General features: G+C 38.3%; 1 protein-coding gene across 9 annotated transcripts in view; it reads left to right on the top strand.

Annotated features, from left to right (window-relative positions):
* LOC115943924 (uncharacterized) overlaps positions 1-27,151 on the top strand; it is a 126,984-nt gene that overhangs the window by 27,179 nt on the left and 72,654 nt on the right. For 6 of the 9 annotated variants that reach the window (XR_004078492.2, XM_081825894.1, XM_081825934.1 and 3 more), the window contains exon 5: positions 23,491-23,828. The gene's annotated coding sequence lies outside the window, so the exon portion shown is untranslated. Of the gene's footprint in view, positions 1-8,204; positions 8,348-23,490; positions 23,829-27,151 lie in introns of those variants that run through there. The other 3 variants (XM_081825927.1, XM_081825944.1, XM_081825924.1) reach the window with 2 other exon arrangements.

Below are 27,151 nucleotides of genomic sequence, written 5' to 3'. Positions count from 1 at the left end.
GGAAGAACAATTCATGAAACCAAATTTAAAGTTCAAGCCCAGCTTTCATGTTGATGGATTTGTATTTTCCTTTTTTCTTGGCCCTATTGGCCTGTTTTTAATTTTAATGTTGTTATTTTTGTCATTTCGAAACATATGCTTGTCTCAAATTCTTTGTGCAGTGGTGAGTGTATAAATAAGTACAAATAAATAACTACTGATCCATTTCTACTGTGAAAATTTTATATTTTAAATGTGACAACTATCCCCTCAATTGGTTGTGCACACACAAGTGTTGGCTGAGCCAGATTCTTATATGTAAGAAAAATTGATGACTCTGAAATAAAAATGCAAAATACTATCTCTCATGCAAATAATACTAATAATACCCAAGAAAGCAAGAAAGCTTACTTAAAAAAAATAATTGTTCTGGGGCACCTGCGTGGCTCAGTCAGTTAAATGTCTGCCTTCAGCTCAGGTCATGATCCCAGGGGTCTGGGATGGAGCCCCACATCAGGCTCTTTGCTCACTGAGGAATCTGCTTTTCCCTCTCCCTCTCACTCTGCCAGCCCCTCCCTCTGCTTGTGCTCTCTCTGTCTCTCTCTCTCTATGTCAAATGGATGAATAAAATCTTACGAAAAAATTGTTTTTGACAAGAGATTTATAAATAGGAGCCTAATTAATAAATTTCACTATTGTTCTTCTTAGTTGCAGCCCTGCCCCCTTGGACTTCTTTATTTCAGATGACCTTGTACTTTCTCTGCAACTCACACTAAATACTGCGTTTTGCATTTTTTATATCCAAAAGCAAAATATTAAAAAATTGATCAAAGTTGCAGGAAAAAGGGCTCTCCCATAAGAGAAAAAAGAAATATAACTTTATTTCATCATCTTCTTAGAGATTCTCTAAATGTGAACATGGTTCCTTTAAAAAGTCGAAATGATACATTGTTTGAAAGTTGCTTTAACTATCACTGATTGAGACAGCCAACTGGTACAACTTCGGACCACGGCCATTTAAAAAACAAAAACAAAAACTTTAAACTGTGTCTAATCATTCATAAAGAGCCATTCACTTTATAATCATTCATACAGAGCCATTCACTTTTAGAAACTTATGCTAAGGAAATATGGGTATGCTCACGATTAAGCATAGTACTGTTCATCATAGAATGGAATATATTGGGGAGTAATCGGAAACACCCTAGTGTCCAAACTAAGAGAGTAATTTAATGAATTATAATACGTCCAACCTATAAAATTCATTCACCATCACAAAGAAACAATGTAGGAAATGTTTGATGATGAGAGAAACATGAAACATTAGATGAAAAAAGTAAGTTAGAAGACAGTTTGTCTAAAACGATCATATACACAGAATCCCCATATATATACAGATGGTATGTTACACAATAAATTGGAAATCTCAATAAAGCTGGAAAAATATTAATGATATCTGTTTCTGGGTGTTGGGGTTATGGACTTATTTTCTTTTTGTTTATATTTTCTTGATTTTTTCAATGTGCATGTATTGTTTTTAATAAGAAAAACAATGATATTTAACCTTTTTAAAAATCAGTGAATTCCATTAATACTCTCCCGCTTGTCCTTTGAAAATCTGATAGCTTTATATGTTGAGTTCTGTAACAGGTAGTTGATTAAAAAAAAAAATGGAAACAGATCAGACAGTTGTTTTAAAACAAAACAAGAATGGGTCCTGTAAAATAGTCTAGTGACTTAGTTTATTAATAGATAAGCCATAAATATCCTAATGAATTATTTCCTGGTGAAACATAGGAATTGCCCTGGCTCAGGGTTTACATTCTCCTGGAATACCATCAAAGTCACAAGCAATTTGCATAACTATTCTAACTTTGTATCTTAAGGAGTAGTTTTTAACATTCCTGCATAGATAAGATAGCTCCTGGAATCTTCCCAGTGCCCAACTATTTCTTTGAAGACTCAGTATAGTGATTGATTTGTTGATATGAATGTTAAACTGAAATATATTTATTAAATGTCTATTAAGTATTTAAATGTTACTAACTACTGAGCATACCAGAGAGTATAAGATATGGCCTCTGACCTTAAGAAGCTACAGTATTGTTGGGAAATAAATAATATGAAACAAATAGAAACATTTTAAAGAAGAAGATTATCCAAACAATAAGTTAACTAAAGAGATAAATACCAGACTATTTATAAAAAACAAATGATAAATGTAGGCTAAAAGTTTGGGAAAATGTTCCAGGAAAAGGTGCGACTTGCCCTGACTTTGGAAAGCTGAGTGCTAATTTGGGCCTGAGAAAGAAATGGGGAAACATATCTGTTAGACGGTGAAGGTCTAGAATCCATCAGGCTGAATTTGTTAGTTGTGGCTGTGCTTACTACAGTTTGGTCAGAGTTAGGGGTTTGGTTAGCTCGGGGCAATGGAACAATAAGGATATCTGGCTGGAAGAGGTGAGGTGGCAGAGAACAGGTAGGATGCCTTATGCAGGACCCTAAAGTTCAGCTGTGAGCTGTGTTTTCTTGCTTCTCTCACTCCATGCTCTGAGCTCCCCCCGCTTCTCCGTCTCCTTCTTCGGATCCCAGCCCCCTCTCTTTTCCACTTTCGAATCTTGGGTTTCTCCATGGTCCTTCCAGTTTCTTTTCTGACTCTGTGCTTTCCCTGGATGAGAGTTGAGGCTTCAAAACTATCTAGTCCTGTCGTTTAAAACATCTGCATAGGTCCTTGGAGAAGTGATTGATTCTAGAGCTGGGGCAGGGATAAGACAAGGTGGGCCTGCAGGATCTTACAGTACCAAAAAGTAAGGCAGTACTAAGGATGGGGGCGTATTGAAAGGACACAGGAGCCAATCTGAAAGAGCTCTCAGTGGCCGCAGCTGAAACTGTTTCAGCCACAAAAGAAAGTATCGGTTGATGAAACAGAGTAAGATAAATACTCAGAAGTCCATACCAATATAAATAAATTATGAAATAAATCAGTAAATGGTGGAGAAAGGACAACTCCTCCTCACAGAATTAATAAATGTAAAAGGAAAGAAGGAAATAGCAAGTCATCATCAGGACATTAGTAAACACTGTTGTAGCCAGGATCCACCTATAAAAGCTAAAATTAGTGGGCAAAAGTTGAAAGGGAAAATAGAAATTTGCATAGCCTCAATGAATGTGATCTCATTCCCATGCATAACTTCAATCTGATCTCGAGCAACCACGTGCAAATTTGAGGGGCATTTTACAAAATACCTGACCAGTATTCATTGAGAATGTCAAGGTCATGGAAGACAGTGGTAAGCTGAAGAACTGTCACAGACTGGGGGAGACTAAAGAGACAACCACTAAATACAATGTGGAGCCCTAGACTGGATCTTGGAACAGAAAAAGGACATCGGTGAAAAACCGGTGAAATCTGAATAAAGTGTGTAATCTAGTCATAGTATTGTGCCAATGTTAATTTCTTACTTTTGATCATTGGTTGTATAAGATGCTAACTTTAGGGGAAGCTGGGTGAAGGGTATATGGCAACTCTGTAATATCTTTGCAAATCTTCCATCAATATAAAATTATTTCTGAATAAAAAATCTTAAAAACAGACAAAATATCTATTATACAGAGAACTCCCAATCCTCTGTGTCTCTGGAAGGATCTTTCTTTTTTAGAATCTTTACACTCTTCCTACCCACATTTAAAATCTTTATCCTCTTAGGGGTGCCTGGGTGACTTCGTCAGTTAAGTGTCCAACTCTTGGTTTTAGCTCAGGTCATGATCTCAGGGTCGCGAGATCAAGCCCCAAGACGGGCTCTGCACTCAGTGGGGAGTCTGCTTGGGATTCTCTCTCCCTCTTCCTCTGCCCCTACCACTCGTGCTCTCTCTCTCTCTTTCTCTTTCTCTAAAATAAATCTTTTTTTAAAAAAAGTCTTCATCCTGGGTGCCTAGGTGGCTCAGTTGGTTGGGCGACTGCCTTCAGCTCAGGTCATGATCCTGGAGTCCCTGGATCGAGTCCCGCATTGGGCTCCCTGCTCGGCAGGGAGTCAGCTTCGTCCTCTGACCCTATCCCCTCTCATGTGTTCTCTCTCTCTCATTCTCTCTCTCTCAAATGAATAAATAAAATCTTAAAAAAAAAAAAAGTCTTCATCCTCTTAGTCCTCACATGTTTTGATTTCCTCCTTAAAAATAAAAACCACTGGGTCTTCTGAAGAATTTGTCAGATGGAAGTGCATGGTAAGGCTCTCTTGTTCCTCCAAGTACAGAAATGCTGGATAAAATAGAATTTTTAAAATGAAATATGTAGGTAAAGTCAAATGGAAAGGAAACCCCTAGTGACAGAGCAGAGCGCAATGATCCATAGACCTGAGGCCCAGGGACCTAAGGCAGGGGGCTGAAGTTGTAATGCCATTGCTGGGACAGGAAGCAAAAGGTCAGGCCTGTGTCAGCTAAGAAGCTAGAGAGACTGGAAAACTTTAACCACTGGCCTAGAGAGGCGTCAGGGAAGTCGGCCCTCTGCCAGGGGCCATAAATAGGAAAAGAATCACTCATAAGATATCAAACTCAAGCCTATACTCTCTGTGGTTGTGGGATTCAAATTTATACTGCCTACATGGTATAGAAGTCAAGAAATTAATGTAGAAACTTATGGAATGGGTAAAACCCCTGTAGGCTTAGCAGGGGAAAATGCAAAGCCACTTTGTAGGGACACTTTTATAATCTTGAGCACAATGATCTCTCAGGTAAAAACCCCATCGGATATTAGTTTACTATCAAAATTATAAACTGCCTAGAGAAACAAATAATCATGAGAAAGAAAAGAATCAGCACCTTAAGACCTAGAGAGAAATAAAACAATCTATACTATTAAGTGAGTATATGTAATTTGTTTAATGGGAGAAATATGAAGATCTAATACTGTAACCCAAGAAGTCAATATGAAACTAGGAAAAAAAGATTTTAAAAAGTGAAATTCTAGAAATAACATATCATCCTACCTCAATGGAAGTGTTACACAGTATTTTAGACCCCACTGAGAACGAGAATTAGATACTAGGAAAGACATTGGAGGGAAATTTCAGAATATAGATCAAAGAAGTACAGAGAAGAAAAATTTGGAAGAGACTTTGAGTTGTGGAGGCTGGAAGAAGAAGGTTCCATATTTTTTTTAAAGATTTTATTTATTTATTTGAGAGAGTGAGCAAGAGAGAGAGAGCACTAGTGGGAGAAGGGGCAGAGGGAGAGGGAGAAGCAGACTCCCCACTGAGCAGAGAGCCCACGCGGGGCTTGATCCCAGGACCCTGGGATCATGACCCGAGCTGAAGACAGACACCCAACTGACTGAGCCACCCAGGCACCCCAGGTTCCATATTTTTCTAAGAGCAAATCTGCAAGGACAGAATAGGGGGAAGAAATAATGTTTACATTTTATTTATTCAACTTTATGGCCGAGTGTATATATCCAACAGATACGCAGCAGTTGGTTGATAATAAGGACCTTCTCTATTCACTGTAGCCCCATCATTAGCATACCACGCTCAACTCATCTCTCTCGGATTATGCTACTGCTGACTGGATAGAGCCTCTTTCTTTCCTTCATCGGCCAAATTATTTTACTACCTTCCAGATTCAGTTTGTTTCAACTTTCCTATAAGGTATCTCAATGACTGTCTCTCTTTCTTAAACTTCTATATCATTTTGGGTCTGAACCACCCAACTAAGTACTTAATTGTATTCTGCGGCACTGGTTGAGAAACAATGACAGCTAAATACAGCCTTCCCATTGCCTTTTTGTGTGGTCTGCAAGCTAAGAGTGGTGTTAATATATTTTTTTAAGATTTTATTTATTTATTTGAGAGAGAGTGAAAGCGAGAGAGATCACAGAGCTCCAGAGAGGGAGAAGCAGGCTCTCTGTTGAGCAGGGGAAGCCCAAAGTGGGGCTCGATCCCAGGACCCTGGGATCATGACCTGAGCCGAAGGCAGATGCTTAACTGACTGAGCCACCCAGACGCCCAAATGTTAATATTTTTAAATGGTTGGGGAAAATCAAAAGATGAATATTTCATGACATGGAAAAATGATATGAAATTTAAATTTTAGTGTCCCCTTCAGTGGCCAGTGAAGTTATATTGGAACAGCTATGCCCCTTCTTTCACATATTGTCTGTCGCTGCTTTCACGCTACAAAGACAGAGTTGAGTAGTTTCAGCAAAAAGAACATATAGCCCACAGTGACTAAAATATTAACTTTCTGGCCCTTTAAAACAGATGAGGTTTGCCAATCTCTGTTCTACACTATTTGCTAATTCTGTCATACATATGAACCTTGCCTCTCAAATTTGCTGGAAAACTACTTGAAGACAGGAACATTGTCATATGTTTCTTTTGTCTCCCCAACACCTGACTCCATCTAGGACAGTTACGGATTTTCCTTAGCAAATTTTGGCATGTCAAATACAAGATTTTAAGAAATAGATATGACTTCATAACGCAGAATAGATTAGAAAAAAAAGAGGAATGATATTAGCTTATATGCATTAATTTAGGCTTGAAAACAGATGTTATCCTATTTTGGGACTGTGCTATTACATGACCCGGTTAAGTGCAATGTTATGTGATAGGGGGGTAGAGGCAGCGACCCCGGATGAGATCCTGACAGTTAGGTGGCAGAGGCCAGGAGGAGAAGATGGGAGGAGTTTCAGTCTGGCGGGCAGAACATGATTTGCAGAGGGTTTAGCCTTACACAACCCAGAAAGCACTGGGCAGTACAGACCAAGGAGCCCTGGAGAATAAAGTTGGGGGTGGGGGCAGAGCCACAAGGTATCTAGAGGTTTATGGGGCAAGTAGGTAGGGCACAGTTGCCAGGAAAATTGGCTGACTGGACCGCATTGTCCCTGAGATTAGTGAATAGAGACATTAGTCGAGCTGGGGCTCAAGGCAAGAAAGCAGAGAATCGGATATTCAAACTATGGTGCAAATTTGAATGGGTCTCATGGGTGCAACAGTCTCAACATCAAGCTTTTAGCTGAACTAGGGGTAGAGATACTTAAATGCCAACTCCTAGAGTATTAAGTTGGACCTTAAAGTCTTTCTACCTAAAATCAGATTTGGTTCTGGAGACTAGGATGGGGAATGCCACGTAACAAATACCCTGGCTCCCAATATACGGCAGCATCCACCTTCATGCCTGAATCACAGCACATAAGCAAGAACGGAATTGCTGCCAACGTGGCCAACCACGCGAGGTGAGGCAAGGCCTCTGACACACTGTGCGCTGTCAGTGGCGATGGAAGGAAAGACCTGACTGTGAAAGGTATTTGGAACAGAAAATTGATCTGCCACATTCTTCCAAGAGATCAAGAAGAGGTTTGATAAACATGACAATCTCTGACAAAATGGAGGTCATATAGTGCAGCAGACACTGTCAGGGCTCTGCCCACATCCCCTTGGCGTTCACCTCTACGTGCAGAAGGCTTCTTACGGTGAACACCTGCACCTCTCTGCAAGAAGCTTTGTTCTGGGGGTAAGCAAGCTCAGTCGTGAGCACAGCTGTCAACGGCCCCAGAAACAGCCATTAACCAGTGATGGTCCATGAGGTGGGTAAACTCCCCAGCTTCTTTGCCCCTAACGTAGAATAACTCTGAAGCATGTTCAACATCTGTGTCCAATGCGGTAGCCCCTAGCTACATGTGGCTATTGAGCATATAGAATGTGGCTAGTGTAACTGAAGAACTGAATCTTACATTTCATCTCATTTTAAGTAATTTAAAGTAAAATGATACTCCTCAGTTACTGGAACGCTTTTAAGTATATTTGGAAAAGCTTGGCCGTAGGAGTGTACTTTTCCCCCTATAATTTTACAAACTCTAAATACACATCAAGATGAAAAATTAATGTCCAAGTCAAGTTGTCCTATAAGTATAAAATTGACTTCAAAGACTTTTTCGAAAAGTTTTAACATCTCATTAATAATTTTTACATGTTGGGGCACCTGGGTGGCTCTGTCGGTTAAGCATCGGCCTTCGGCTCAGGTCATGACCCCAGTGTCCTGGGATCAAGCCCTGCATCGGGCTCCCTGCCAGGCGGGAAGCCTGCTTCTCCCTCTCCCACCCCACCCCCCCACTTGTGTTCCCTCTCTCTCTCTGTCTCTCTCTGTCAAATAAATAAATAAAATATTTAAAAAATTTTTGTTACATGTTGAAATGTAATATTTTGAATTTAGTGGGTTGAAAAATTATTCAAATTAATTTCACTTGTTTCTTTTTACCTTTTTAAATTCAGCTACTAGAACATTTAAAACTACAATTTCCACTGGACAGTGCTGGTCTACTCTACACGTTTTCCCTGGGTTCCACATTGGGATGGATCTCCTGTGGCCCACAGTGGTAACTGGCTTGAAAATACACCCTTTATTGGCTTCCTTTCCTATCTCATTCTCCTGCTTCTCTACTAAGTTTCCTGGGATTGCCAGGGTCTGTTTCTTGAGAACCCAAACTAAGACAAATAGCATTAACAACAGGAAAGAATTTTAGAGATGAACTATTCTAACCTCTTAAATATATAGATTAGAAAAAAAATGTTCAGAGAGGTTCAACGAGTCAGCCAAGGACACTCAACTATTTAGCTGTGTGCATTCAGAATTTGATTTCAGATCTTGTGCTTCCAAATCCCTTTATTTTCTCATCATATCACCTTGCCTTTTAAAGATTATTGGCAATTTTGAGAAAGTGATTTCAAAAAAGAAATGGAGCATTTAGGACTCATGGGATGAACTCACAATAAACAATTTATGTTTGCTTTCTACATGCCCATTAAACCTGCCCAGGTGGTAGTCTTTCCTTGCTCCTCTTTAGTAACCTGGAGAGGCTCCTTGACTCTTCTGGTCTTTCTCGTGTAACTGAAAGTCTTCTGGTCACAATCTCATCTGAGAAATTAGTGTATCCAGTCCTGATATGAATCCAACTTGATTTAAAGTTAACTCCTCTTTCTTTCCCTACTCCTCTTCCTCCAGCTTGCTAACTAGTTTATGGCCAAGGGCTGGAACAGAGAAGCAGTGCCATTTTAAGATGCTGGTACCCTTTTTACGCCTGGCAGACATTTACAACTGACACTTTCTCTCATAAACACTTTGGTAGGTTCTTTAGAGTTTCCTCTGCTGGTCCTCTCTGACTGAAACTCCCTTGATGTGGTAGTGTCTCCCTTGGCAGCCACCCTCCCCACCACCCCAGCCCAGTCCTTGAGTCTCTCAACAGTCTGCTGCACACAGACCCTCTCTGTGGTCCTCGTGGGAAGGATTTTAAATTACTCAAGTCTGACTCACCTACTCTGGGATTTGTGCACCTTGAACTTACTGTCAGCGGGAAGGGCAGTCTCCTCCCAGACCAGCAATTCCCGTTGCGCTCCCATTGTGCTGCCCAAGCCCCTTTAGCTTTCCCATACAGGAGTCAAGGAAGGTCCTCTGTGTCCCCCAACTGCAAGGAACATATGTCAGGCTGCAGCTTAAGGGGTCTCACTGAAGCCCCTCTCATTAGGTTTGGGGTAGGGGGTAGGGGTGGTGTCTCCCTTCCCTCTTGTGAGCTAGACTCAAGGGCAGTTCTCTTTCAAGTTATTCCCCTCACAGATTCCTTTTCCATCTCCCAAACCTGATCCTCTTATAACCTTGGTGTGGGTGAGGGGTTCCAGGAAATCTGTAACCAGGTTTCAGCATACCTCCTTTGTAAATTTCCATATGGTCTAGCACCTCTTTTGTCACATGGCGTTACTCTAATGTGGTAACTCAACTGAAACTACCAACTTAATATGTTGATAGGGCTGATATATTACAAAAAATTGTGCTGGGAATAAATGAAATAGACATGGTTAATGTGGACCTTTTATAACTGGAGCATGGCAATGAAAGAAAGAAATAGGTCAGTGGACAGGTAATTAGTAGATAAAGCAAAAGGTTAGTTTTGGGGTTTGTAATTATTTTAAAAATAAGATACAGAGGTCTTTACGTGTTTGAAAAGATCCTGGGTAAAACTGCAGAGAAAAATAGTGTTTTACTGCGGTATCTTGTTTTTTCTTTTTTTGACTTCAACGGTGTGCTTTTTAATGAAATAAATAAGTATTAGATGTCTTGAGAGTTGTGTGATTTCCTTTGATAACTGCTAAGACACCCGAGGTTTCAGTTGTGTTTGATCCTCTTTGATCTCCCTCAACTACTCTTTTTTTTCCAGCATTGTAGCATTTTTACAATCTTTATATGAGAAAGAACAATGAAAGTTCATACTGTCACTATAATTAATTTGAAGAGTATGGTTCTGTCTCTACAATAAAATCACTTGCAACCATCATCTTCATCTTTCTTTTAGATTATTTTATTTGCATGTATACAGTGCAACTGTAGCAAGAGCAAGTAAATACATATTCTTTTCTTCCCAAAAGAAATAATTAAAAAATGTTAGACCATTTCACAGTCTCGAAGGTTAGCACTGAAGTATTTCGAACAGCATTCTTGTTTGGAAACTTACACTATCTTTTATAGGAATAACAGAATGTTTAATAACCCAGCTCCAGCCATACCAAACTCCGAATTTCTTGTTTGAAAGTAAAAACACACAATGCCCAAGTTGGCAATATTTAATGGGTCCTCTCCAATATTGTTTAGAAAACAAAACAGCTGGGCTTTGTTTAGATGGATAATTCATCAAGGATTTCCACTAATAATCGTGTCCAGTGAGTTCAGTTGAGCATACTCAATTTTGATGCCATATCAATACAGAATAAGCCATGACTGTTTTCTGCAATTTTAGCTTTCAGTCAGTATCAGCCTTGTTTTAAAATGAACAAAGAGGAAAAGAAAGGGAAAAGATGTAATGTTAATGGGTTTCCTTTTGTGCTCTCTCAGGGAGAAGTCTTTTTAAATAAGGGGCTTGAACTTGACCTTCTTCGATGGCACAAAGGTCCAATGCACAGTTTTTAAACTTATATTTAAATTTTAATAATTTTACATCGAAGTAGGTTAGAACCAGACTCTCAAAACCTAATCCTTAATCTTTCAGTGTAACTGACTGGCAAAGAAGAAAAGCTTAGGAAAAAAAGTCTGTACAAAGTACCTAAATATTGTCCTGATTTCTGTATCCCACAGAATCAAACTGTATTCAGGTCAGCATTACAGCGTATTTGAGTTTGAAAATACCATTTAATATAGAATTAGAGTGAGAAGAAATTCTAATTTCATAATAAATCTAGTTTTATGGACCTAGATTCAAAAAGAATTGTATTCTCTGTGTTGGCAAAATGGTACAGAAAGAGGCACTGTCACCAAGAGACTGAAATTTTAAAAATCTTTCTGGAAGGCAGTTTGGCCATTGCTATTGAATGCCTCAGAATTCTGCATAAAACCTTTAAACAAGCATTTTTACTTTGGGGGATTCATGCTAAGAAAATAGTCATAGATGTTTGCAAAATTATAGCTACAAGATTTTTATGGAAGTGTTTTTGGTAGAAACAAGAACTGAATAAAACATAAATATTTAACAACAAGGTTTTATTTAGCCACTAAAATGATACTAGAGAAATATTTAATGCCATGGAAAAGGTAGAAAAAGCTGATTAAAAACAGTATGCACAATGTGATTCCCTTCTGTTAAAAAGAAAAGATATTTGCACCAAAAAAATATTGGATGAAAACAAATAGAAGTGTTAGCAGCAGTATCTTTATATGATGGAGTTGGGCACACCATTTTTTCCAACATGGAAATAGCTTTTTTTTTATGCCTTTAAAATTAAAATGCATACTAGGTGTAGAAAACTCAAACCATAGGAAAGTAAAATAAAAATAAAAAATTATAAGCCCTCCTCCTTACAATTGCATTTGGTAGAACACACACACACACACACACACACACACACACATTTCTATGTCTTGGTTTCAATATTCAACATATTCAACAGTATATCTTGGGGAGTTTTATATTTTAGTGCATATTGATCTACTTCATTCTTTTAAATTGTTGCATAGTATTACATAATAGAAATAGGTAATAATCTTCCTTATCAATTACTCTCAACCAGGCCATTCTGTTCCAACAGCAGGATCTCTAGATTATTGACCTAAAGTCTTCACTTCTCATCTTTTCCAGAGTAGTTATTATGTTATTGGATTCTTCCTCTTTTTTTTGCTTCTATCGGCAAAACAACTCTCAATGGCCTATAACCAAGCAGACAAGCTCTGTTGAAGAAAACCCGTATGTGGAATTTAAGAAAAAACAAACAAACAAAAAACCCAGAAGAGACAAACAAAAAAACACCCAGACACTTGGGGCGCCTGGGTGGCTCAGTGGGCTAAGCGTCTAACTCTTGATTTCAGATCAGGTCGCGATCTCAGGGTGGTGGAATTGAGCCCCGTGTTGGGCTCTGTGCTGAGTGGGGAGTCTGCTTGAGATTCTCTCTCTCCTTGTCCATCTGCCCCTCCCCCTGCTTGTGCTCTCTCTTTCCCCGCCCCCTCTCAAAAAAATGAAGAAATCTTTAAAAAAACAAAAACAAGAAAACAAAGAGACAGCCCCACCCACCCCACCCCCTGCCAACTCTTAAATACTGAGAACGATTTGGTTGTTGTGTTCCCAGAGAGGAGGTGCAGGTCAGGGGATGGATAAAGTAGGTGAAGGGGATTAAGAGTGCACTTATAGTAATGAGCCCCAAGCAATGTACAGAATTTTTGAATCATTATATTGTACACTTGAAACTAATGTAACACTGTATGTTGATTATACTTGAGTAAAAAAAAAAATTAAATAAATAAAAATAAATGGGAAAAATTCACCAAAAGGCAGCAATAGACGTTCAACCCTACCCAGCGATCCTAATTATTTCTCTGGTTAAATCACCCTCCCCCTGTCTGCCACAATTATGTCAAACTGCCTCCCTTCCCTTCAAATGTCAGGTACTCCCAGTCTCCTCCAGCTTTTCTCTCAGATGTTGGTAGTGCTTCCCAATGCAGAGACAATCAAAGCTTCAACTTTCAGAGACCAATTTACCAACCTTCCCAATTGCATACCTTTTCTCTCCTTCTTTCTTGCCACCCTGGAGGAAATTTATTTGCTTTCTTGTTATTTCATTTAGGAAATTTGTACATCTTTATAGGTAATATTGCTCTCATGGTTTTCCAAGGTATACATACTTTTCTTAGTCTTATATCATGGTTATTTTGCTTGATTTGTGGAATGAATTCGTGCACTTTCTTTTGTTTGTTTTTCCTTTTTCTAACTATTAAAAGGACTTAAGAGAAATGATCTGTTAGTTGAGGGTTGGAGAGCAGCATTTTGCAACAGGTTTCTTTCATAGTGCTAAGGGTGATGAGATGTGTGCGTGTAAATCTTTGATTACCCTTCAGTTTTTCCTATAATTATTGGTCTATCCCAGTTTTTTTCCCACCTCCTGAGTTGGTGTTGCTAATTTTTTTATCTCCTTAGAAAACATTAACTTGATCTAGATTAGGGACATTTTTTACTTTTTAAAAAAATTTTTATAATGCCACAGACCCCATTTGTGGTTGAAGTCTATGGATGGCTTCTTAGAATCACTTTTAAAAATGTCCGCCCTGGAATTTGACTGTTATCATGAGTGAAGTCACATGATTTTCTGTGCCTTCCTGCTAATAATGTTTGTGGCTAGGTTGTGGGTTTTTCCCCCCCAGTTATGTGTATGGTGTTCTCACAATGTTATTCTCAATATGCTCAGTATTTTTATGGAATGCAAATGCACAAAACCTGCTTGTGTGATATACTATGTGTGCTTGCTTTTACCTTATAGTTCAGTGTTCAGAATGGGAATGGAAGAGGAAACTGAGTCTAGAGAAGAACCTCTGCTGCTCAGAACTTGCAGCACACATGATCCGTACCGCTGTACCATCTATGAATGCTAATAAGTTACTTGAAATAATACTTCAAACAGTTATCCTAATCATGTGATTTGTTTGAACTTGCAAGGCTTATACTTGTAGTTCACTCAGTTATCTGTGTTACAGAACACTGTACTGCCTTCAGGAGAGTTAAAAATTCTCATTTCAACTGTCCAGTTTTACAAAACTCTAGCAAGTAAGGGAAAAAGCTCATTTCCTTTCAAGTATTCGTAATTAGAGGTCAATCAGACTAATAGAGGGTAAAAGGTGGGGCAGAGGCATCAATGTGAGAATGTGGACAATTGGGCACATTTGTCTGAGGAGGTGATCAGCTCATTTGCAGGAGCATCTGTAGGCAGTCACTTGGAGGTTATGTACAATCTACAGGCTGATCTAATGAGTATCATAAGTGATATTTTCACATACCTTCACCAAGTGAAAGATGAGATATACATTTCTGTGATTTGTACTGATGAAAGTCCCAGGTATTGCTAATACCATTATGTTTATTGCTTAGATTTATCATTGAAGCTTATGCTAAATTTCAGCTAGAGGTTAGTGGGAATAAATATATAATTTATTTTGCCACCTAAGATTATAGACTCACTGGAATCTAGACTCTAGAGTTCTGGAATCTAGATTTACCAAAATATTGATATAAAGTAATATATAATATAATATAATATTATTTTATGTTTTTCCATGCCTATTTTTAAATTACTTTGTCATTGTTTTATTTAGGAATTTCTAGGACATAAGAATTCCAGAATTTTCATAAATGTCTTAGATGCTTAATAATGATCATTTAAATCAAGAGTTTAATTTCTTTCTTTTTTGCTACATTCCCCTTTCTTCTATGCTTTCCTCTTTACTATATATATGTATGTATGTATATATCTATCTGTTTGTCTATCTATCAATTGCCTTATTTGAGTACTGTATCAAGTACTCCATATACAAAAAGTTTGTGGATTTTAGGTTGTCTGAGTCTTGCTATGCCCCCTAATGTTTTTTTCTTTTAGGATTTTATTTATTTATTGGACAGAGAGAGACACAGCAAGAGAGGGAACACAAGCAGGGGGAGTGGGAGAGGGAGAAGCAGGCTTCCCGCCCAGCAGGGAACCCGATGCGGGGCTTGATCCCAGGACCCTGGGATCATAACCTGAGCTGAAGACAGATGCTTAATGACTGAGCCACTCAGGCGCGCCCCCCACCAAATGTTTTTTCTTTTATTCTTATACTTGACTGATAATTTTGCTGGATGTAGAATTCTAGGTTCAAAATAATTTAATCTCAGAATCTGAGAGGAATTTTTTCCATGGTCTTCAAGCATCCAGATTTATAGATGATACATCTGCATTCTCATTTTAACTCCATTCCTTTGAAGCTGAAGGAAACTCATTTCATATTTCTGTGATTTTAGTTTTTATGATTTTTCTCTTTATCTTTGACGGTGAATTTTTACTCCACTGAGAACATGGCAACTTGGCAACTGATAGCTTTTTTAAATGAAAGATTTACTTTTTTTTTCCACCTCAGGGAGATTTTCTGCTATTATTTTTGAATTATTCCAACATTGCATCTTCTTCATTCCCCCTTACTGGAATTCCTATTAAATAGAAATAGAAACTTCTGGATTGATCCTTTATTTTTCCTAATGGTTTCCTCACACTTTCCGCATCTTTATCCTTTCAGTGTGTTTTGAGAGAATTGCTTTGCTTGATCTCCCAGGTCACTAATTTGTTCATCAGTTGTGTCCATGCTAAGTAACTGGAAACCATGAGAGCTACAAAATTGGAAATCATGAACATTTACAGGAGCTTTCTTTTTTAACATATATTGGGTCACAGACTCATCAGCCCTATTGGATTTTATATTCCAATGTTTCCATCTTCTTCAAGTTCCTGACTGAGCTCATTTACTGTTTGCACTCTTCTTGTGTTTCCAGTGCTGCCATGGACATATTTTACTTTCATTTTTTTTCCTCTGTGATTTGGAAAGGGATGGAAGCTAGAAGTTTTCATCAACCATCTTAAATCTGCAATCTGTTTATTGGTGTCTAGTATGTCTCATGTTCCATTTTAGTCACTGCGTGGCCAAAGCAGACACATAGAGATCCTAATCAAGTGGAACATCATGAACATCTCAGACAGCAACCATGCTCCTCTGAGGCACACAGGAAAAGGTGGGAGACAGAGGAGAGAGTTGTCTGAACAAGTCAGCGTTAAGGCTCTGAGGGAGGATGGATTTTATTTTGTATGCACCAAGGAGTTAGCAAGGGATTAAAAGTTTTCAGGAAGATAATTGTATCAATACTGTGGAGGATGAAAAGGAGAAAGGCAGGACTGGAAAGGGAAAGCCACTTGCAAGGCAATTGCTATAGTCCAGAAGGATCATGATTGCCTGAACTTTTGTAATGACATCAGAGACAGGAAGAGGAGCATGATGTACCTGACCCCATACCTTCTCTATTGCACTTTTATTCAAAAACAGCAGGAAATCTTATGTAAAGATCTACATGAAATTAACCAACCACAATGGTCAAATTTTTGTATTTTGTTTTGTTGCTTTTTTCTTATCTACATTGTAGTAAAAAAGAGAACTGTCAGTAAATTTCTATAACTTTACCATTATATGTTATATGGATTCAGGTCATATATTTCATGCATAATGGGTAGATCATGGGAATGCTAGAAGATGAAGCTGTATTAGGATTGTGTGGGAAATTTGAATATTAGTGGCAAGGAATCATGATCAATTCCACATTGTGAACCTAGATAGTTAGATGTGATATTTAGAGGGTAAGATAATTCATCCCTAAACTCCAGGGTGGATTCCCAAATATGTGCTGGGTAGTTGAAGAAGTCAATGCTCCCTGAAGAGCAAGGGCATTCCTAGTTCAGGGATAACCCATTACTCTAATAGTAGAATTTACAAACAAGGTCACATTTCTCTGACTAGAGAGGTAGGCACTGGGAAAACTTAATGAAAGTGTAGTAATAAAAGTGATGAAAGTAGGGGCGCTTGGGTGGCTCAGTCGTTAAGCATCTGCCTTTGGCTCAGGTCATGATCTCAGGGTCCTGGGATCGAGCCCCGCATCGGGCTCCCTGCTCCATGGGAAGCCTGCATCTCCCTCTCCCACTCCCCCTGCTTGTGTTCCCTCTCTCGTTGTGTCTCTCTCTGTCAAATGGATGGGTAAAATCTTCAAAAAAAAAAAAAGTGATGAAAGTATTTGCTCTACTCATAGTCCTATATCTGACAAAGCACTGAGGTCATCCTGGCAAGACAGATGTGAAGCAGGTGTTGAAATTTAAATGGATGAGAAAGTGGTATAGATGCAGTAGATCAGTAATGGAGATGGAGGAGGTCATCAAGGAAATGGGTGTATAACAATGTATTTTGAAAATGCCTTTCGGTTCTTTCTTTCAAAAGTTTCTTAATGTCAAATATAAGGCAGAGTTTTCAGATTCAAAATTTTGACTGTAAAGTAAACCCAGTTTTCTCAGACTGATATATTCTGTTAAGATATTCTTGTAAAAGTGAGTTTCCCCACATACATATGTGTGTCTATAAACTGTCAAAAGACTTTCTACAGTCTAATATACAGAAGTAGGCATATTTATATTAACAAAAATACATTTGAAAACAATTATTCTAAATATTGCTTGAAATTTGTATTATGAATGGATACCAAATAATACTTGTGCTCAACTTTATCCTTTGGTAAAGTGGGTTTTACTAAAATCTGTTCTGGACTTTTTCAGATGGTATGTATACGAATTTACTGAAAGTCCATTAGTATTATTGTGTGCCCACCATGTACCAGCTACCATTGAGCAAATCAGGTAAAATATCCCTCTCTTGAGGAGTTTATATTCTCATGTAAGGAGACAAACTGTAATCAATAAACATAGTAGGTAAGTTAAATAGTTAGGAAGAAGTATTATTAAAAAAGTAAAAAATAAACAAACAACAAAAAACTGCCAGGGTAAAGGGGTTCGGAAGTATGGGTGGGATATTTCAATTTTAAATAGGTCATTCAGGGTGGGCCTCACTGAGTGAAGACATGAAGAAGGGCAAACACTCAAATAGGAATATGAACTATTACCCTAAGTACTCTGCAAAGAGAAATTTGTTTTCAGAGAGAAATCATGATTTATCTTCTACTTAAATTGGCCAAACATTTTGATTTGTCAAAATCCCAAATACGCATTAACTCCAGCACATTCCCTTAAATATACTGAAGTTCTTTTCATATTAACATCTAGCTGCTTTTGGAACAATTTCAATATATTAGTATGTATCATAAAATCAACATATTTGTTTATGCCTATCAGAATCTAAGATGCAGGTATTCCTTTTTTTGAAAAAATTCTTACATATATCAACAAACCAGGTATTGTACCCCTGAAATGTTTTTTTTAATGTATATATGTATTTTTAAATTAAATTAAATTTTATTTAATTTACATATATTGTATTATTAGTTTCAGAAGTAGAGTTCAGTGATTCATCAGTTGTATATAACACCCAGTGCTCATTACATCACATGCCCTCCTTAATGCCTATCACCCAGCTATCCCATCCCCTTACCCCTCCCCTCCAGCGACCCTGAGTTTGTTTCCTATGGTTAAGAGTCTCTTTTGGTTTGTCTCCCTCTGTGATTTCCTCTTGTTTTATTTTTCCCTCCCTTCCTCCATGCTCCTCTGTTTTGTTTCTTAAATTCCACATATGAGTGAAATCATATGATAATTGTCTTTCTCTGATTAACTTATTTTCCTTAACATAATACCCTCTAGTTCCATCCACATTGTTGCAAATGGCAAGATGTTATTTTTTGATGGCTGCATAATATTCCATTTTATATATACACCACATTTTCTTTATCCATTCATCTATTGATGGACATCTGGGCTCTTTCCATAGTTTGTTTATTGTGTACATTGCTACTATAAACATTGGGGTGCAGGTGCCCCTTCAGATCACTACATTTGTATCTTTGGGATAAATACCCAATAGTGTAATTGCTGGGTTGTAGGGCAGCTCTATTTTCAACTTTTTGAGGAACCTCCATACTATTTTCCAGAGTGGCTGTACCAGCTTACATTCCCACCAACAGCGTAGGAGGGTTCCCCTTTCTCTGCATCTTTGCCAACATCCGTTGTTTCCTGAGTCTTTAATTTTAGCCATTCTGACTGGTATCTCATTGTGGTTTTGATTTGTATTTCCCTGATGCCAAGTGATGTGGAGCATTTTTTCATGTGTCTGTTGGCCATTTGGATGTCTTCTTTGGAGAAATGTCTGTTCATGTCTTCTGCCCATTTCTTGATTGGATTATTTGTTCTTTAGGTGTTGAGTTTGATAAGTTCTTTATAGATTTTGGATACTAGCCCTTTATCTGATAAGACATTTTCAAATAACTTCTCCCATTCTGTTGGTTGTCTTTTGGTTTTGTCGACTGTTTCCTTTGCTGTGCAGAAGCTTTTTATCTTGATGAAGTCCCAATAGCTCATTTTGTACCCCTGAAATGTTTAAAAGCATCTTCAGAGATGCCTGGGTGGCTCAGTTGGTTAAGCGTCTGCCTTTGGCTCAGGTCGTGATCCGGGGGTCCTGCTCAGCGGGGAGTCTGCTTCTTCTTTTGCCCCTCCCCCCACTCGTGTGCTTTCTCTCTCTCTCAAATAAGTAAATAAAATCTTTAAAAAATGAAAATAAAATAAAATAAATAAAATAAAATAAATAAAATAAAATAAATGCATCTTCACCCACATCTCAAGCTGGACTATGCTTGAAATCATAAAAGTTCATGATTTCTATGAATGATATAAAGGGACATAGGGATTTTGAGTGGATATAGGGCTCAAAATAGTTGAAGTCTTTTAATTTTTAAAAATTCAATAGTTTGGGGCAACTGGGTGGCTCAGTTGGTTAAGCGACTGCCTTCGGCTCAGGTCATGATCCTGGAGTCCCGCATCGGGCTCCCTGCTTGGCAGGGAGTCTGCTTCTCTCTCTGATCCTCCCCCCACTCATGTGCTCTCTCTCTTATTCTCTCTCTCTCTCAAATAAATAAATAAAATCTTTAAAAAAAAATTCAATAGTTTTTCATTTGAAATATGTAACATGGTTTCCTTTTCACGTGTGTTCATCTTCCACCTGAACAATATTTGTTTGTTGAGGATATAAATGCCTCTGCATTTAGCTTTATAGTCAGACAGCAGGTTCTGTCTGATTGCACTGAATAAGGTGCAGTGATTTGCACTCACTCTTTCATGAGATATTAATTTTAAAGGATATTGGAATAAACCCTATGCATTATATAGATTTGCCTATTTAAAGGTGTTTGTTTTTATGACTTTCTGATTATTGTCTCACTGTCCTAAGTACTAAACTATCTCTTCTTTATTTAGTCATTATTTTAAGGAGCTATGAGCATCATGTGCCAACTTTTTAATTTAATTGATTAAAACAAATACGCATTTTCTTAATCACAGTTTGCTTGGCCTTGCCTAGCTCAGCCTGCAGTGGGGGAAAAATTACAAAACAAGTAAATAATTTGTCCTTTTTTTGATTTTTAAATTTTATTTATTTATTTGACAGAGAGAGATAGCGAGAGCAGGAACACAAGCAGGGGGGAGTGGGAGAGGGAGAAGCAGGCTTCCTGCCAAGAAGGGACTCAATCCCAGGACCCTGGAATCATGACCTGAGCCGAAGGCAGACGCTTAACGACTGAGCCACCCAGACCTCCCTGTACTTTTTTTTTTTTAAGTTTTGAACGTTAAAAGTAAATGTAAAATGTTACCCAAATAGTCAATACTAATTAAGTGAAGAAGTTGTATTTTTTTTTTAAAGATTTTATTTATTTATTTATTTGAGAGAAAGAGAGAGAGAGAAACAGCATGAGAGGGGAGAGGGTCTGAGGGAGAAGCAGGCTCCCCGCTGAGCCGGGAGCCCGATGTGGGACTCGATCCCAGGACTCCGGGATCATGACCTGAGCCGAAGGCAGTCGCTTAACCAACTGAGCCACCCAGGCGCCCGAAGAAGTTGTATTTTAAATACATAATTCAATGGAAAGAAATATCTTATGTCTTTTCTTTGAAAATCAAATACTTCTTTGTGTTCTTATTTTTGGGTAGGAGAATCTGTACATTTACCTCAAGGAATAGTACTAACTAGATTGTTCCTGTTAATAAGACCAAAGGAAATAGAAACATCAGCGTTTGCTCAGTTCTGTGCTAGGTGCTATGCGGAGCAAACAGAAGTGCCAGAAAACTTCATTGCCTTTGAGTGTGTGTGTGTGTTTCAGTGTAAGGGGGAAAATAAATTCTAACCATACTGTAACTTTGTAGCCCTTAAACATAGCAGATCATACTACTCTTTTAGTTATGTGTTGATGTACATGTTTGCTGTGGTGGGTGTTTGATATATTATGTTAGCTTTTCTTGATGTGGTTACACATCTTGCAATGAATGACTTCCTGGTTTTTTTGTATAGGAACAACTAACACTAGTGTTATGCTTCACTAAGATTTAATATTTTTCAATTTTAAAAATCCATTATTATGCTGTTATTTTTTAACCCCTACTATTTGCTCAGCTCCAGAAATAGAAACAAATAAGATGAGGCTTTTGATCTCGTTGAACTCCTAGGTTATTGGTGGAGGCAAAGGGGCTGCAGACATCGGAGTCACAGTGCACTGATTGAGGGAAGCACCAGCTACTCTGGGACGGGGTAGGAAGAAATGTCTAGTTCAGGGAGTAAAGTGGTAGGGATTGAGGGATTTCAAAGAAAACCCCATGGAGGAAGTGGAGTCTGAGCTGAGTCTCAGGGATAAGCAGGATTTAGTTAAGTGAAGAAGGCATGAGGAAGGCATTTTAGACAGAGGGAACAAAGTCTACAAAGCAAGGATGCAAGAAAGAACATTTGAAACACTTGTCCTTGTAAAATGCAATGACATTACCACTCACAAAAATATAAGCAAAATTGAGATGCCAAGTTTGGGTGATTGATATCCCATTTCACATCTGAATTATTGCAAAATCCTTAAATACAAAATGTGTACTCCCTTGCCATTGTTGAAGAGCTGAATGTTTGAACATGTTTCCTTTTTGCCAAAAGTAAGCTCTTCATAGTGAGCTAAAGTTTTCCTTAATTTTCCTTATTATACCTTATTAGGAAAAAATACAGATTTTCCTTGATCAATAAATGACATGAGCAATTTTATACATTGCTTTGGAATTAGCAATACAGGATGGGGAAAAATTCCGCTTTGGTCTGAAGCCATCTTCCTGAGCCTGTTAGCAAATTTGAGACCCTCATGCCTTGACATCTGAGATAAAGCTGCCAGCCTCATCAGGAACATCACCAAGTACAGGGTGTCCTCTCTCTCTCTTTCTCTCTCTCTCTCTCTCTCTTTCACACACACACACACACACACACACAAATAATGAACTTCATGCATTTTCCTTGGGAACAAAGCAACTGGTATCTTTTCTTCAACAAAGCATCATGTTGGACATTATGGGGTATTTTTATACTTTGAAAATAACATTTAGGGATTTTCATTTGGTATACTCAGTACAGAACCTGTGAAGTTATTCTCTTGGGTCCAGATAACTGTCTGTCAAGGTATATCTTAGATGATCTAGGTCAGAATCGTCCAGGATATTTTAAAAAAGTAGAAATTTCCTAATTCCACTCAGGGTCTATTGAATCAGGATCTCTAAATATGGGCCCACATGGAATATTTTCTGCAAGCCCCCAGGTGATTTCTGATACCCTCTAGAGTTTGTGAACCATTGGTGTAGATATTGCATCCCCTTTGGCCCAGGGGTAATCTTTTAGGACCAAAAGTAAGTGAAAACCAGTAGCGTATGTTTGACTTGATCCACTGAGCTTTACAAGATTATCTAGAGTTCAGAATTGTAGTCTTTCTTGATTTCAGGATTCCTTCTAATCATTATGGAATACAAACATCACAATTTTTTTTTGCACATACAATACTTTCAGAAGTCCAAAGCTCAATTTTATCAACCAAGGGGCTATTAGCATTTATTTCTCCCTGGTACATTTCAATTTATCTTACAGAAAATTTTTTATTCTTTATTGATTTATACCTCTCAAGATTCCATTTGCCTGCAGTTTTTCTTTTTTTTTTTTTTTTGGTATTTATGATGGGCACTTAAACCTATTTAAATTATTTCTGAGCTACACCTCCCTTTGAATGCCATAAACATTTTCTTGTGTCACCAAATGTCTAGTGTTACTTTTCCTCTACTTCTGATTTAAAAAATGTCCCTAGTTACTATTCCTCAATATGGTTTTTGCCCATGAGATCTTTATTGCATTAGACAGTGTATTAATCCCCCTGGCCATGTTGTAAAAATCTCCTTTTGAGTCCTCCTGGATTTATAACTGGAACAACTAAGGAGCAGGAGCGATTTTTTAATGTTTTCTCCCATCCTCTGCTTTTCCATGACCAGGTGAAGAATGAATGGACACGATGTTGTAAGATGTTTTCCACTCTCATCAGTGCTAGGAAATCCAACATATACGGGATCCCCCAAATTAAGTGCAATCCCATAGAATAGCCAGAGTGAAATCGAATCCTCTCCACTTCTTCTTTCTGAACTGTGTTACCCTATTTTCCAGGGTCCCATTGGGAAGTAAAAATTACTATGAGTATCATGATAGAAAAAGTCTATTATTGGAAGACCATACACAAATATGGGAGAAGATGAAGAGAAGTCCAAAAGGAAGACTTGAAGGATCACATAAAAATCACTAGCCAGCCCTTCTGACACACTATACAAAAGAACAAGTGATAGCTTACAGGAAAATCTGGAAGCTAAGCATGTCCAGATGCTGAAGTTGTATTATGAAGGAGAGCTGGTCCAGAATACATGCAAGCTGTTGCCTCGACTTCAGGCGGTGGGTCTGCGGTAGCTGTTGATCAGCAGGACCAGCAGTTTGGAAGAACTGGACACAAGGTAGGGGTTAAGCAAGGACATGGTGGAATCCACTGGCATCTCTCCATCTATTTCTCACTGCATCTAACCATGAAAACCTTCAGAGCATAATGGCAGAGCTTCACCTCCACCTATCAAAAATGTCATGTGAATTTCTCTTTGGGTCAACTTTAATCTAGAAAGGATTAAAGGATGAAAGGAGGTTTAGGGAAAATTCTTCCAGCATAACCAAGTTGACAAGTTATCAATACAAAACTTCCATAATCATTATCTGTTTGATGCATATAGTTTTATTGTTCCAGGCATTATGTTTTATTTCCTTTCACAATAATAACCAAGATTTTGTCTTAACTTACTTTAAAACAGGTAGAGAGCTATAGCCTATCCCCCCGTGCCCTTCTGTACTTTGTACATTGTTGATACTGCATAAATGTGCTTTTTCCTAACTGAATTGGGTGAAGTTTTGAAAAGTTAGTAACCAATCTACATGTACACTCTTGAGAAGCTGCATGAAGTCTCTGAGGACACTGGGAACCGTGTCTTCATGACTCTCATTATAAGTCACTCGCCTCTCTGGATCTGATCCCCCACATTTCATATAGGAGTCTCTTGATAGTAGCGTACATTAGGTCCAATCCAGGGAACCATGTGAGTCCTTGCTGCATAAGAAACCATCCCAAAACTTGGAGGCTTAAAACAAGAACAATTCCTATTTCTCTTGATTCTATAGGATGGCTGGTTATTTCCTCCACTGCTTTTACCCAGGTTCACTCATGAGGCTGAGTTAGCTGGAGGATCAGCTGGCCTGCAAAGTCCAAGATGGCTTCACTCATGTCTGGCATTGGAGCTTGCTGTTGGTTGGAGCATCTTGTCTTTCTTTCATGTGCCCTTTGATTTTTCCAGGAAGCTAGACTGGCTTCCTTACATGGTGGCCTCAGTGCAGCACTCCAAGACAGCAAATTGGAACCTGTAAGACCTCCCAAGGCCTAGCTTCAGATGTCACATAATGTCACTTATTCACATTCTTTTTATCAAAGCTTTTTACAAGACAAAGCCAGATTCAAAGGGAAGGAAGATATTCTCCACGTCTTATGAGAGATGACAGGTGTTGAGGCCATTTTTTTCAAAGTGCGGTACCAAATTAAAGTTGAAATTATTTTACAGTTAGTTTCTTTAGTAAGAACCCCACCACCACCACCACCAAACACACACACACACACACACACGCGCGCGCGCGTGCACACACACACTACATGGGAATTCTTTTATCGGGGGTTCTCAGCTGAGGTGATTTTTTTCACCATCTTTCTCAAGAAACATTCGGTAATGTCTAGAGACATTTTTGATTCTCACAACTGATGGTGGGGTTGCTACTAGAATCTAGTGGGTAGGGGCCAGGAATATTGCTAGAAGTCTCATAATTCACAGGACAGCTCCTGATAACAAAGAATTATCTGGTCCAAAGTACCAATAGTGCTGAGGTTGATTAACTCTGTCTTATATGGAATATAATTCTAGCAAGTTGCCAGAGTAGAACTTAGGTCAAAAATAATACCTAAAGGTATTCTTTTTACCCAGCCTGAAATGATTTAAAATTTTGAAGGGATCATAAATTTCCTTTTGGATGTAAAGGGACTTCAGGCATTCTGCCTTTCTAACATTCATTATTTATGAACAAACCGTTTTAGATAGAATAGGAACCACTCAAACCCTTCTTTAAGATTCTAACTGAAAATAAAACTTAGATTTTTGAGACTTCCCCTATTAGTTTTAATTTTCAACTCTCATTCTGGCTTCTAACCCAAACCTAAGGGATGTGTGTACACACACACACACACACACACACACACACACAATGTTTTAGCTACTTCTGTCAGAAATCTTTTAAGGGCTTTCCCACATTGTTCTAAAGGCTGACAGTATGTATTAATTGACCAGCGTGCTTTTCTCATTAACTCAGGAATAACAATTTACATAGAATCCTGTGATCTTTCAAACTGTATCTATAAATACAGGCTGATAGAAGTTAAAAAACCTACCATGGATTCTTCACCACGTTATCCTTAGGGAGATTTAGATTTTCAAGGTTTCCCCTCCAGAACAAAGGAAAGTGCAATTTAAAACAAAATGAGATAAATTGGTAATAACACAAAACACATTAGAATTGTATTCAGTATTCAGTAAGAAATCAGACTTCTTTAGGACAGAGAAAAATTAAAATGCTGAAATGGGAAACCATGGACAGCTTCTCCATTGAATTTTTAAATAAGAATTTAGAAAACAGAAATGGGTTTACTTACGCACCATAGCTCTGTTTCATATTCCAATTCCAGTTCTTAAGCTGCTCTTGGCTTGGATGGTCATGACGTTGGCTTATTCACCTTTCTTACCCAAACACACTACATCTGCTCCGCACCCCTCCTCCCCCTGCCGAATGTGTGTGATCACAGGTAGTTTCCCTTATCAACAAGGATGTATTGACATTTCCTCTCAAGTGACAGAGGCTGTTTGTTGTTGTCCCTGCTCCAAAGCAGTGCTTACTAATGATTGTAGAGGGGTAAATTTTTGAATGCTTTAATAGACATTTACTACACCAGCTCAGGCCTGAAGATTCCTGTCTAATTGAGAGAGAAAAGGGAGGGAGGAAGAGAGAAAGAAAGAGGAGAGAGAGAGAGGAAATTCTTGTAAATTCAAGAATCCATTAAGATCAACAAAATAGTTTCCCTAATCTATGGATGAGACCAAATTCACAACTATAATTAAGATCACTTCAGTTGCCTCAACAACGGATTAATTCCTCTTTTCAGCTAAAGGGTTGATGTCATGAAAGCAATATTTTACTTGAGAGAAATCACTGAAATCTGTTTGCTTACCAAAGGGATTATTGATAACTTGCAATTGCTTATTGCTGCCCAAATGATCAACTTGTTAGCAAAAGCAGTCTCATATCTCAGTAGTGATGTGTACTTCTATTTCAGAGAGGACTGACAAATAATATTTTGTCATAGAGATATGTCAGAAAACAATAGGCCTTAAACTCTGAGATGTCATATCTACATACGCCGGAGGGGTGTTACCCAGGTACTGAACACATTGTTTGAGTTTTCTGCTTTGGGAGTCCTGACCTTTGGCCTTCACTCCATTTCTCACTTCTAAATAACGTGATGGATAATGGAACCAGATGTCTTTACCTTGTAGTGTCACAGAAACAATATCTTCCTTGGGAGACCTTAACATAGAGGGATCTTCCAAGGAGCAGATACATGATCTCATTTTGAAGTGCTCTCAGAATGCAAACATTTTCTTTGCAACCACAGCAGAAAAATATAGACATCCCAGGCAGG

Source organism: Leptonychotes weddellii, chromosome 1 (assembly GCF_054177405.1).
Source record: "Leptonychotes weddellii isolate Sample4059 chromosome 1, ASM5417740v2, whole genome shotgun sequence".
NCBI classification, from domain to species: Eukaryota; Metazoa; Chordata; class Mammalia; order Carnivora; family Phocidae; genus Leptonychotes; species Leptonychotes weddellii.
This window is presented reverse-complemented; position numbering and strand designations above follow the sequence as displayed.